This window comes from Poecilia latipinna, unplaced genomic scaffold, assembly GCF_001443285.1.
Source record: "Poecilia latipinna isolate Pla-1442-1.1 unplaced genomic scaffold, P_latipinna-1.0 Scaffold550, whole genome shotgun sequence".
NCBI lineage: Eukaryota > Metazoa > Chordata > Actinopteri > Cyprinodontiformes > Poeciliidae > Poecilia > Poecilia latipinna.
Window position 1 is genome coordinate 4,219 of NW_015113166.1, and position 11,966 is coordinate 16,184.

The window sequence follows — 11,966 nt, forward strand, 5'->3', positions numbered from 1 at the left end:
GTGGGTTGCTGGATGACTGCCATAGCGCCGAAAACCTGCAACTGATGACCACTCTGCCATCTTCAGCTCATATAAATCCAAAACATAGAAACAGCACACTTCTTTCATCTTAATACATCGCCATGCTCAAAGTCAGATAACATTTATTTCAATATATCTTACCTCTTGTAAGTTTAATGTACTAAGATTTGCACTAGAAACTACACCTGAAATAGCTTGTTTTTGCAGTGTACTGCACAACACACATGGTGAACCCCGTAACTCCCTTTTGCCACTGAAATATTTGCAACTCTGTGCAGAAAATGAGAGATTAAATGAGATTTTTATACATTGAGCTCCCTCAGCGTGGATCCCGATTTGCCTCATGTTCCCATTTTAAACCTGTTGACCACAGCATTTATATTGCGACTGCTTAATAATTAAAGTAGCACTAACAGGGGTGGTTAGCCCTTCAAATTTTTGTGTGGGGAAATATAACTTAATACAGTAATTACACTGATTTACGGCTACATAACCAGTGGCGGTGAAACGAATGTTAGCAGCTGTAAGTGCGGAAACAGCAGAACGCCGTTTGAAGGCAATCCGAGGATGCTTGAGCTCATGCTTTGTAATGTTTGCATTTGTGTGTTTTTTCTTTTTTTTGATGAAGTCAGTGGAGCACACCAGGAGTGTTAGAAAGTCATCCACTGTACAAACACACAGGACACCACAGCGACGTGTCGCTACGCCGTTTTGCTTTGCTTTGCTGCGTGACTCGACACGGCTTAGGCCTCACCGCAGGATGGATCTACATATACATGTGCAGACTCCCTGCAGGGTTCAGCTCCAGCTCATTACCGCCAGATGAAATGGAGCGCGGCGCACGCGTCGGGATTAAGCGGCTAAAAAAAAAAGGGGCCCCGACGACGGCCCCGGACTCGTTTCTACACAAATCTTGTGTGTAAACACGATTATTTGCCGCATAAAGGAGCCCGGCGACGCATAAACCGCCATCGCCAGGTGCGTCGAACCTTGACGTCTGCATTTCGTCTGCACTGTACGGGAGATCTTCTTCCAGCTTTATCGATATCCGGTCCCGTGGCCAGAAAGCCCGGCCACTGCCAGCAGATAAATATGGCTGCAGGAGTGTATTCATCATCACCGGGGACAGAAGGCCAGCTCTGGTTTGTCTGCTGGAGCCAGACAACGTTGTTGTTTATTGTTGAGCGCTGAAGCCAGCTGGCTTCCCTGTCATTGCCACAGGACAGACATAATGGACAGCCAGGCAGTTTGGGGGAAAATCAAATTCTCCTCCCTCTGAAAAATACCGAGCTCTCTGCCTCGACGGTGCGGTAACTGCCGTTACACACACCGCATGGAGCAGCGGCCCCGCCTGCGCTGCTCTCTTCCTAACCTTGATAGAGACGGCAGGGCGGACGCCGGACGGAGCCTTCGCCCGCTTCCAGAGCCGACCGCCTTCACGCTGTGGAGGCTCTTCCTCCTGGGCTGCTCTTAGCCTCACAGCATGCACTAAGGGAGGAATTTGGTGTTCAGTGGGCTGGGTGGGCGCACTGAAAGAGAGATCAGTGTGTCTTACAGCAGGAATTCACTTTCAGCATCAGGAAACGTTCATCGAAGAGGACCTGGGTGGACGACTTGAGTAAAACCAAAACTTTCCTACAAAAAAAACAAATGTCTTCGTTGTTAAGCTCTTCATTAATATTTAACATTCATGACATCAAAACTACAAACTGAAACGTATTTTGTGAACACAGGAAATCTTGCAGATATGTATTTTTTTAAAATCACAAACTATTTGAACCCATAAATCTGTTCTTGGGTCACTCACAGGTGTCAAGATGCAAATTTTTAATGGATGTTTTTTATTTTTTTTTATTTTGCCTGTTTAGTATTTGAACTAAAATTCTGCTGAAGCCAGCTGGCTTCAGCAGAATCAGAGAATTGAATAAAAAAAAAACCCGTCTCAGACACACTTTTGTCTCTGGAAGACCAAGAAACGTGTGCATACATCTAAAAATGGTTTGTGATTTCTATTGAACTTCCTTTTAGCACCGTTGAGTGTTTTAGTGCTCCTTTAGAGACACTGAAATAATTGCATTTACTGCAGAAATGCTGTGAATGCTGTAAGCCGAATGGACGTGGGTGGCGATAATTATAATTGAAAAAACAAAATTCTTCTAACAAACCTCTTCAAGTAATGTGGAAGCATATTGATTGGCTGAAAGCTGAGTGTTAGCTCGAGCTGAAAAGGTGCAATCTGGAGAGCAAGTCTGGAGACAAAAGTGAAAACTGAGAATATAATTAATCGGCGCAAAAGCAGCTAATCCAGCACACAATAAAACAACCTTCAACAAATATCCTTTCTGTTCCTTTGTGAATCCTGCAGGTTGTTTCGAAACGAACATTTCTCCAAAATTGTCCTCCTTATTCTTTTGTGAAAATCCGACACGTTTGTCGCTCTGAAAAATCTATTGTGTTCGATTTTTAGTTTCTGCCTTTATCTGTGTTCATGTGAACATGGGAGTAATTTCAACCTCAGACTTTAAAAGGAATAATATCCCTTTGATGCCGCGTTCAGACTCGACGCTTCCTAGGCGTTCTTGGTGCTCGATACAACCGGAAGCATCAAATATTCATTCAGTCTATCTTCATAGCAAACAGCTGACAGGTAAATAGTGAAGGTTAAAATGCAATTAAATTATCACAAAGGGGTGGGGGGAGAAAAAAACCCTTCAGCTTTCAACCTTAAGGTTTAATCAAAGTGAATAGTTACAACTGGGGAATACTGGAGAAAATATAGTTCTGTTAATTGATCACAGACGCTTTAAAGGGGCATTTTAATAGAAAAAAGGGAAAGCAATACTCACCAAACTGGCCTCAAGCTGTAATAACTTTCATTTGAAGATTCTCCTTACAAGAACTTTCTTTTGAAGCAAAAGTTTTGCCCTGAGCTCCTAGAGTCTGTCTTCAAATCATTTTTGAGCCAGTAAACATCATCAGACTACCTTGCCAAAACAACACTAACTTGGTAAGATGCTGACTATCCGTCTTTAAACATCCCGATTTTTAAAAATTAGCAGTCGTGTCAGCTGCAAAACTAAATGGTCATGATCTTATTTAACATCTTCTTTTATTCAAAAAACAGATTTTCTCGTAAGGAATACCCTGCGTGAGCCTCCTTCGTTCACCTTTGTCTCCAAAAATCAAAGTCTTTCTTGCATTTGCAAACTTTGACATGAGCTGAAAGAACAGCCAGAGAAGAAGAATCCATCGCTCCAAAAAATGCTAAGTTAGTTCATGTAAATTTTACAACAAAACATGTTAATTTTTGCCACAAAGATCCACCTTAATTCAAAAATAACTTTAATTTAGGGATTTAAATGATCTGTATTGACCAAAAATGGCAAATGTTCTGATTTAACACCGGTGAGGCGGTTCAAGGCTTTTCTTCTCCACAGTTGTCGGTTGTGTGTGAGCTCACCTGCTTCCTAAATACTAACTACGCTTTGGTTAAAAATAAATTCTCTTCATAATGGAATATAGAAAGGCACATTATGGCTTATCATAGTTGGCTGTGTGTCATTAGTATACATCACTAATAATGCTATAATACTAGCATATATTATATAAGGTCAATAAAGTCCTACAATACAAATAATACACTCAAATGTGTTATTTATCAAAGCATAAATTAGCGACCGAATATGGTTTAAAGGCTGCTGAGGAAACTGGCACTTGGCTGAAGGGTTTAGATATTGATACTTTGACAATAACCTCGTAGCTTTCTTCGTTCACATTTGAAATAAGTCCTCTACAGAAAGAGGTGGCGGGGAGGGGAAATTGGATCAGAGTGATTTGAAAGACTGCAGCCTGAATAGATGAGCCGATAGTGAGTGATAACATGGTCTGATGTGATGCCTCTCTCTGAGCTCAGGGAGAAAGGAAAGCGTCAACACATGCAGAGTAAAGAAAATGTAAATGAGGAAAATAAAGAGCAAAAGGAATGAAAGCACACCAAAGGCAGACTTGAAGGGTGAGTGATGAGAAGTGGAGGGTGTGTGTGTGTGTGTGTGTGTGTGTGTGTGTGTTTGTGAGTGAGCGGGGGGGAAATAACACATGCATGTTTTATTACACTCATGTGAAATGAGTGATTAGTCTTTCATGAGCTTATTCAGTACTTAAAAAGTGCTCCGTCTTTAAATACTCTGAATGTTATTAGCTGCGTTTCCATTACAAATGTGCAGAAAACTTTGTCAATATTCCATTAAGGCCGAAAAAACACAATTTTGCAACTGTGGTGTTTGTTAAATAGTCCCATTCATGCAAAAAGTCATAAAAAACTTGCGACGCCATCATCCTCTTACCACTTCCTGTCATCTTTTTTGTCTTTTCCTGCAGTAGTAACATCTGGTTGTTGATCACATGACACAAAACAAGTGTTTCCATTGCAGTTGTGTGAAAGGCACTAAATTCAATATGGCTGAAAAACCACCTGATCCTAGCTCAGAAACCTTCAACTGAAAAACATTCTTTTTTTGAAAATCGCAGTTGTGCAACTTGTGCAAGTGGTCAGTGGAAGCACAGCTACTGACGAGATAATTTTCTCATTTTACATATGGAACAAGCAAAAGATGTCTTATTTTTGTTCTCCTCCTGCTCCTTTCATGCTACTGTTTTCCTCAAATGCTGCTTAAAACATTACGTACAGAAAATGTCTTTCAGATCCGTCTTTTACCTGCTCAGGCAACTAATCTGTAATTTCATGTGGTGCCCCTCAAACCCAATTTAAAGATGCTGTGCCACTGAATACAGTGATGAGAACCCACTTGGAAATTCGTCAGACAGTGCTGTCTCTCCGTTATGACATCAGAAGAAAGGTCCTGTGTATTAGCAACCTGCTTATCAATTAGCATTTTACCTTATTTTTCTTATTCCACTGTTATGGAAAACACAACTCTTCTTCTGTTTGTCTCTTCTATTTGCAGCACACCTGCTTTTCCTTTAGCTCCGCGCTCTCCCCGGCTCTGTGGATTTCAGAATGTCATCAGTAGCAGCGCTACAGAGCGACGCGTTCATGAGAGGCGCCCTGTTTTTCTTTGATTCCTTTCTCACACAGTGGTGTGTGTGTGTGTGTGTATACTGTCTTCGTGGTGGTATAAAAAGGTAGCGCTAACCCTCAGACTTTTATAACTAAACAGAAAGGGTTGTTTTATGAAACGCTTAAAATGATCTCATGCACTCAATTTCAAGTGCATTTCACTGACTGGAGTAGAGAAATGGTTTAATTTTATATCTGCTTCAGTAAAATCAAGGTACTCACTCCGTTTAAGATAAAAACATTTTTTTGTGTGCATCAAAAATGAATATGAAGTTTTTATTTCCAAGCAAAAAATGGTTCATGTTATTTAATTTAAATCTTTTTACTACGGACCTTCTTATGTGTCTTGAATAAAGACATGATGATGCTGAAAAATTAGAAATAGTGTAGTATTGTGTATTTTGTAATTGCTGTGGTGAAAAGAGAAATATTTCTTATTGTCACTTTTATTATCATAATATTACCAAAAAAATATTATGATAACTTAAATCCGTATCACCCATCACTACAAACACATCCATTGCGAAACATATATTTTTTAAAAGTTTATAAAAAGTTTCTAGGCAAAACCTGCTGCAGCCAAAACTGTTTTAGAGATTGTAATAGTTCTTTATATTTCAAATAGATTCTTTAATTTGAGGATAAAAAGAACATGAATATCTTCCTTGATGCAAAGTGTGAAAGTTTTATTCCAACCTTTTCAAAAATTGATGAAAGCATCTCTGCATTTTGGTCTGACTCGGTCGGTTGGGTTGCACAGCATAAGCAGTAGTAGTATGGACAAACTCTCCACAAGCTGTCCTTTCTGTCATACTTTTTTTGTTTTTTTGTGGCTAAATGATGGAAGGAAAAAACTCAAAGTGCCTGAATATCGCCATTTCTTACAAGCCACTCCTGGAGTTCCTTCTGCTCCTTTCAGGTTTGTGTCACTAGGAATTAAAGCGAACCATGAGCGGGAACATCTCTGGAGACTCTGTGAAAAGGAAAAACCTGTAGACAGTCATGTCTGTTGTCTCTTTCTTTTCAAACACCATTAACAAAGAGAACTATGTTGTTCAGTGAAGATGGTTGAATCAAGGGAACCATGTCTAGGGGTACAGTCTGAAGTTTGGGAGTTTAAACATGCCTCTGACAAATGTAGCCTCAACGGACAATTTAGCAAAAACAAAAGAGGTATTTTATTTTTTTTTACCTCCACCTAAAGTTGTTTTTGGCTCTGCTTAGCACTGCCTTAAAGGACTGTGAAGATGAAAAACCCAAATATATTAACTGGAATGAGAGTAGTTAATATTTATGAAGCTCGTAATGAGAGAGAAAAGGGGCATTTGTAATACTTTTGAAATGTGACTTCATTGCGTTAGAGCTCATCTAAATGCCTTGGCTGGCCTCTGTGAAGCTCAGGATGATGAATCCCATGTTGCACTGATGATGATGATGGCCTCAGCAGCAGGGGGCAAAGGAACGTATCAATCAATCTGAAAGAGGTTGGTTAAAGAAAATATTCAGCAATATGGTGACAGTCAGGAAAAGTTCAGAATATCATAACTACACATTAACCTGGCCAAAATAAAATGTCCAGTCAACTCAAAATGGGGGAAAACTCCATGAAATTATTGTGACTTGCTTACAGGACAAGTAATGTAGTCATAACTTGGGTCAAAATGTATGAAAAGCACAAAAATGAAGGAAAGCTGGGTTTGGACAATACTTGATGAACCCGATACTGTTAGAAACTCTTTATTTCTCTCTGGAAATTGTCATTTGAAAATCAAAATGTACTTGTGTGTGTGTGTTTGTGTTACCCCGATGAAAAACTTTTTTGCCCCAAGCTGTTTAATCAGTACAGAAAAGTTGTTGGCAAAATTTTATGAACAGTGAAATCGTTGGTTTGAAATAGAAGTGGTTTTTTTTATTATTATTTTATTGTATTATTTAAAAAAAATAAAAAATAAATTACCATCTATAGAGGGCAAGGGAAAATTCAGACTTTTTTATTCATCAAAGTGGATCTAAACAAAGTCAGCTTAGTCTTACTACCTCAATTAAAAGAAAAATAAAAACATAAATGCTACACATTTTTAGTGGCCAGATAATAAAAGGCAATGATACTTTGCTACCACTGAGCTGTCACTTTATAACCAGTAAAATATATAAATATTTATACATATATATCATATTTATATCGATGTGATCAATCAGAAAAAGTATTGCAGAAAGCAATCGTTTTTTTCCCCCAGAAATAAAAAATGAAAAGTAAACAACAAATTTTCCTCAACCCCATTTAACCTGATGCTCTAAAATAAAATCATGTGCAACCAGTTTCCTTCAGGAGTTGCCTGTTGCGGTATCAAGGAAAATCCCCCAAAAGTTTGGAATAAATATTTATATTCCAAACTTCACATTCACAACAACATAAACCTTTCTTAGATATGAACCTATTTTTTTTTAGCTTCTCAAAACTAAAAACTTCAAATAACTAAATTCACAAGTATAAATGTTGTGATTGTTGGAGTTGTATGATTGTATGATTGAATTGATTAAAAATGCGAGGTGTATTTATGCTACACTATGTTTACATTATTCTCCCAGTATTTTCAGCTCTGTTCCCTCACAAGGGGAACACAACATGAAGAAATGTCCTTGTGATTAAACGCTTTCTACAATTACTCTAGCCTTTGTTCTTCTAAAAAAATGATGATTTTTGCTGTAATCATTTACTGAGATTGCAAAGCTTCACAGGAACAGCACGAAAACTGTTTACCTCGCATAAATAGGTCCCAGGCAGGCGGCTTCCTGGGGTTTTCTGGAGGGCCTGATTAATGTTGGATGGAGTCGCGTCTAACTTGTTTGTGGAAAAAACTTTTAAACTTGGATGTTTTTGCTGTAATGTTTATGGAGGGATTCTTTTCTTTTTTTTTCTTTTTTAGTCTTCCATGACAGTCCACCAGTACAGAAGAAACCCTCAGCCTCCTCGTTCGTTCTGCGGACTCAAAGGTCAATGGTAAGTGAAAGAGACTGTGTGTGCAAGCTTAGATTTTCTTAGGAAGGACACACAAGGAGGACACACTGAATGGAAGAAACAGGCATACAGTGTTACTAGACAGTCTGAAAAGGTCTGGAGTTTGGTTTTAAGTTCTAAGAAAGTCTGGATACGGTATAGATTAAGAAAACGGTGTGGGAAAATATAACCATTTCCAGACTATTGATACTGTCCACTATGTAAATGTATTTCTCCATGCATCCAATAAATAGTTTTTTCTTAGGATCTACTTAAAGAGACAGCATTGTGTAATTTCTGGGGACGTAGTGTCATTTTATAGCACATTAAAAATAACTATTACCTTCAGTTGTTTTAAGAAATGCTCTATATATAAAATATGACTCATAAGAAATTTAATTTTGTACTTTATTGTCTTAAAACTGGACCTCTGTCTCTTTAAAAACTCCTGCTCTTCCTGAAACTCTGCCTACAGGAAGTCATCACAATAATGCCCCTCTATTAACCCTTTAAAAACGTTTTTACCAGCATTTCACTGAAAAGCGACTCGTATAATGATTTCAGCAGATGCACAGTTCCAGTAGGTGTTTGCTAATTGCTGCTAACTAGTCTGAAGGAGCTGTGGGCTTCTCTGTGAGGCAGTGGTATGTCCACCCAGGCATTTTGCACAGCTGAATGGTTGCCATGGGAGATTAAAGGATGTCTTAAACATACATGAACAAATCGAAGCATTCCAGATATGTTTTTAATATCATAATACAAAGCTCAAAGTTGATTTTACGTAGTACTGCTTTGTACAATTTTAGGTGGGAATGGGGAGTTTTGATGTAGGGGGAAAAAAGTATAAGAATCCTGATGCACAACAATCGTTCTTTTCGTCTAAATATTTCATCTGCTCTGATTTAGCCGAAACGATTCTCTGTAATGACACGGTCAGAGATCATTTTTACATTTTTTTTTTCCTCCCCCATCTCCGGACATATCTGGCCGTGGCCCGCCTCTCCTCGGGTAGACGGCTCGCGTAAGCGGCGCTGATGAGTGTGAAGTTTTCCCATTACCCCCGCCGCCCCCTCCTCTCATCATCTCCACCCGGCAGTCGGGACGTCTAACGACGCGCCGAGAATTCATGGCACTTCTCCTCCGTGGAACCTCACGTAGCGTCTCCCTCTGTAACTACCCTCTCCTTAATCAATTTACAGGTCGTGAGCTCCAGGCTCAGCGAGATGATTATTGTTATGGTGAGGCGGGCGCGCTCATTGCCTGCTTGTCTAACCTCGCTAACGCCCCGAGAGCAGGCAGCCAGATTGAACGATAAAGTCATCCCGGCGAACCCCGTCCTGATTTAGAGCCCGTCGTAAAATTGATACTTATTTTTCTCTTCTGCTGTGCTCACTGAAGTGCGATATCATAAACCGCACCGCCTCTCCTTTTTTTTTTTTTTTTTTTTTTTCTCATTTGGAGATTTAAGGCTGCGGGTCAGAGGGGTCACTGAGCTGGGCTCGCTTTCTGTCATTGATGATCAAGCAATTGCCTCTGATGTCTGGGATTCGGTTCAGCTGAGGGGAAGAAGAAAAATGCCTGCCAAGCCGACTCTGAGCGTCTGCCAGAGCTGGGAAACAGAACGGTGGAGGACGCTCGAGGTGTGCTTTGAACAATTTTCATTTTCATGAGCCTCAAGTGGATATTTTTGAGGCCTTGTGACCCCACCTCCCATCCATCCAATACCTGTCTTCATTTCTTCTTTTTCTTTTTTTTTTGTCACTTAGCCACCCACAGAGACGTGTACCTGCACATCAGAAGCTCCTCTGCTCCCTATCTGAGCTACAAAGCTAAAGTACCTCTTTCCCTTCAGCTTCTGGAGGTGATTGAAACGTACTGCCGCATTCTTGGTGGGGAAGGGGTGAAAAGAAAAATGCATGAGTAATTTCCATAAGACAAGCTGACTTACAGAAAATACACAACAGTAAGTTTCTTTATTTAAAAATAAGCAGCAGCAGATGGTTCTGCACTGGCATTCACACTCCCTTTGAGCCTCTGTGTCTGTGCTGTATGGAGGACATCTGCATGTGCAATGCAGTGGAAAGGACATGACCTTTACACATGAAATAAGAATAAGTTAAATATGATTAGAAATGATGAAATGCTTTGGTTTGTTGCATTTTATTTGCTTCTAAGCTCTTGAGTCTCCTTTTCAGCGTGTGTGTTTGAAATGTCCTGAAGACGGAGGTTGTGTTCAACAATGTGTTGCATTTCACCGTCGTTTACGCAATGCGGTAACGCTGGATTTGCATCAACTGCTGTTTAGCTCTGATGGCTGTTGGGCTGGAGCTCACCTTTTACTCGCAGTAATGTTATTTTGCAAGAAAATATTAAAATCAGGCTGCGGTTGGTAAAGTGAGAGGTTCCTGGATTCATATCCTAGCCTGAAGTACTTTGGCGTTTGGTGTTAGCATGTTGTTCCTGTGCAGAAATGCTACATTTTCATGTTTCATGTTTATCTGTGTTGCACTTTTAAGCAAGGCAGTTCAAATTGCTTTGCATTATGAAAACATCAAGTCACCAATTGTGAAACGACTGATAAACTTCACATTTTGTAATGTTCTTGGTGCAGCAACACTACTACAGGTCGCAGGATGTAACAGTTTAATGAATCTTCACATGAATCGTCCTTTAAACGTGAGTGAAACGAATGTTTTTGGGTTTTTTTTTTTTTTTTTTTTACAAAACGTTTAGGTGATATACAGTTATCTTAGCACACAATTGGATTTTTCTTTTTCTGTCGATTTCACCAGGTTGACATCTAAACTACAAATGTAACACCAAACTGAATTTGATGAAGTAGGACGCATACCTTCATATTATTAAAATATGTGCCGATTCCTCAGACGGCAATCTGAACTTTCTCCAATTTATAAATGGTAATTTTTTAAGGAAAAAATACACATTTTCTTTTTAGATTCTCAAACATTAAAGAAAGCGTCTTAACAAGATGCCTGAATTACTTTGCAGATTTTTAGAACAGTTTCTTTCACACCTGCATCCAATTAACTGATTATGGCTTATCCATACTCCCCCTCCTACACGTTACCACACATCTTAGCGTGTTAATGAATGTCTCTATCCTTATTGCACTAAAGCCTCTCTAACTTGTCATAAAATAAATATGTTTTTGTCTTTGCCAGCTGCTTAATATCTCCACTGTTAAGGGACGGATTTCCTTTTGATTAATGTAATCACGAGACTTTACAGGCATTTAGTTGAGAACAAAGACTGACTTTAGGAGTACTAATTCCTAAGATTGGAAAGAATTCATATGCATCAGTGTTTTTATTTAAGTCATTTATTTGATCTGACGGGACACAGATGTGTGTGATGGGTTCATATTTATTGTTTTTTGAAGACTTTTAGCATCGTGTGTTATGCTGTCATGGTGAACTGGCTTGGATGGCTAGAACTTTTTACATGTATGTAATTTTTTCTGATTTTTACAATCACGTGGGACCTCTCTAAATCTCTTACCAGACTCATAAGAGGCTTCAGTCTTCTTTCTGAAAGCCTTAGCTAATTATTTCCATCCTGCCGGTGTTAATTCCCACTACATCAAATACAAGCACACCTTAAATGTTGACAAGTTTAAACATGCCAAACCTCCTGTAAATTGTAAATCCATGTGTATTGTTCTCATCACATGTGCCTGATACGATATGCCTGTTTGTAATTTGAGCCACTTTAAGTTTGGAGAATTTATCCTTTACCAGAATTACAATTTTGCGAAAAATATCAAGATTTTTGCATCAGTTTTATTTACATTGCACATCAGTGTTGTGGTACTCGAAGTTGGTCTTGGTCTTAAGACCGGTCTTAAGACCA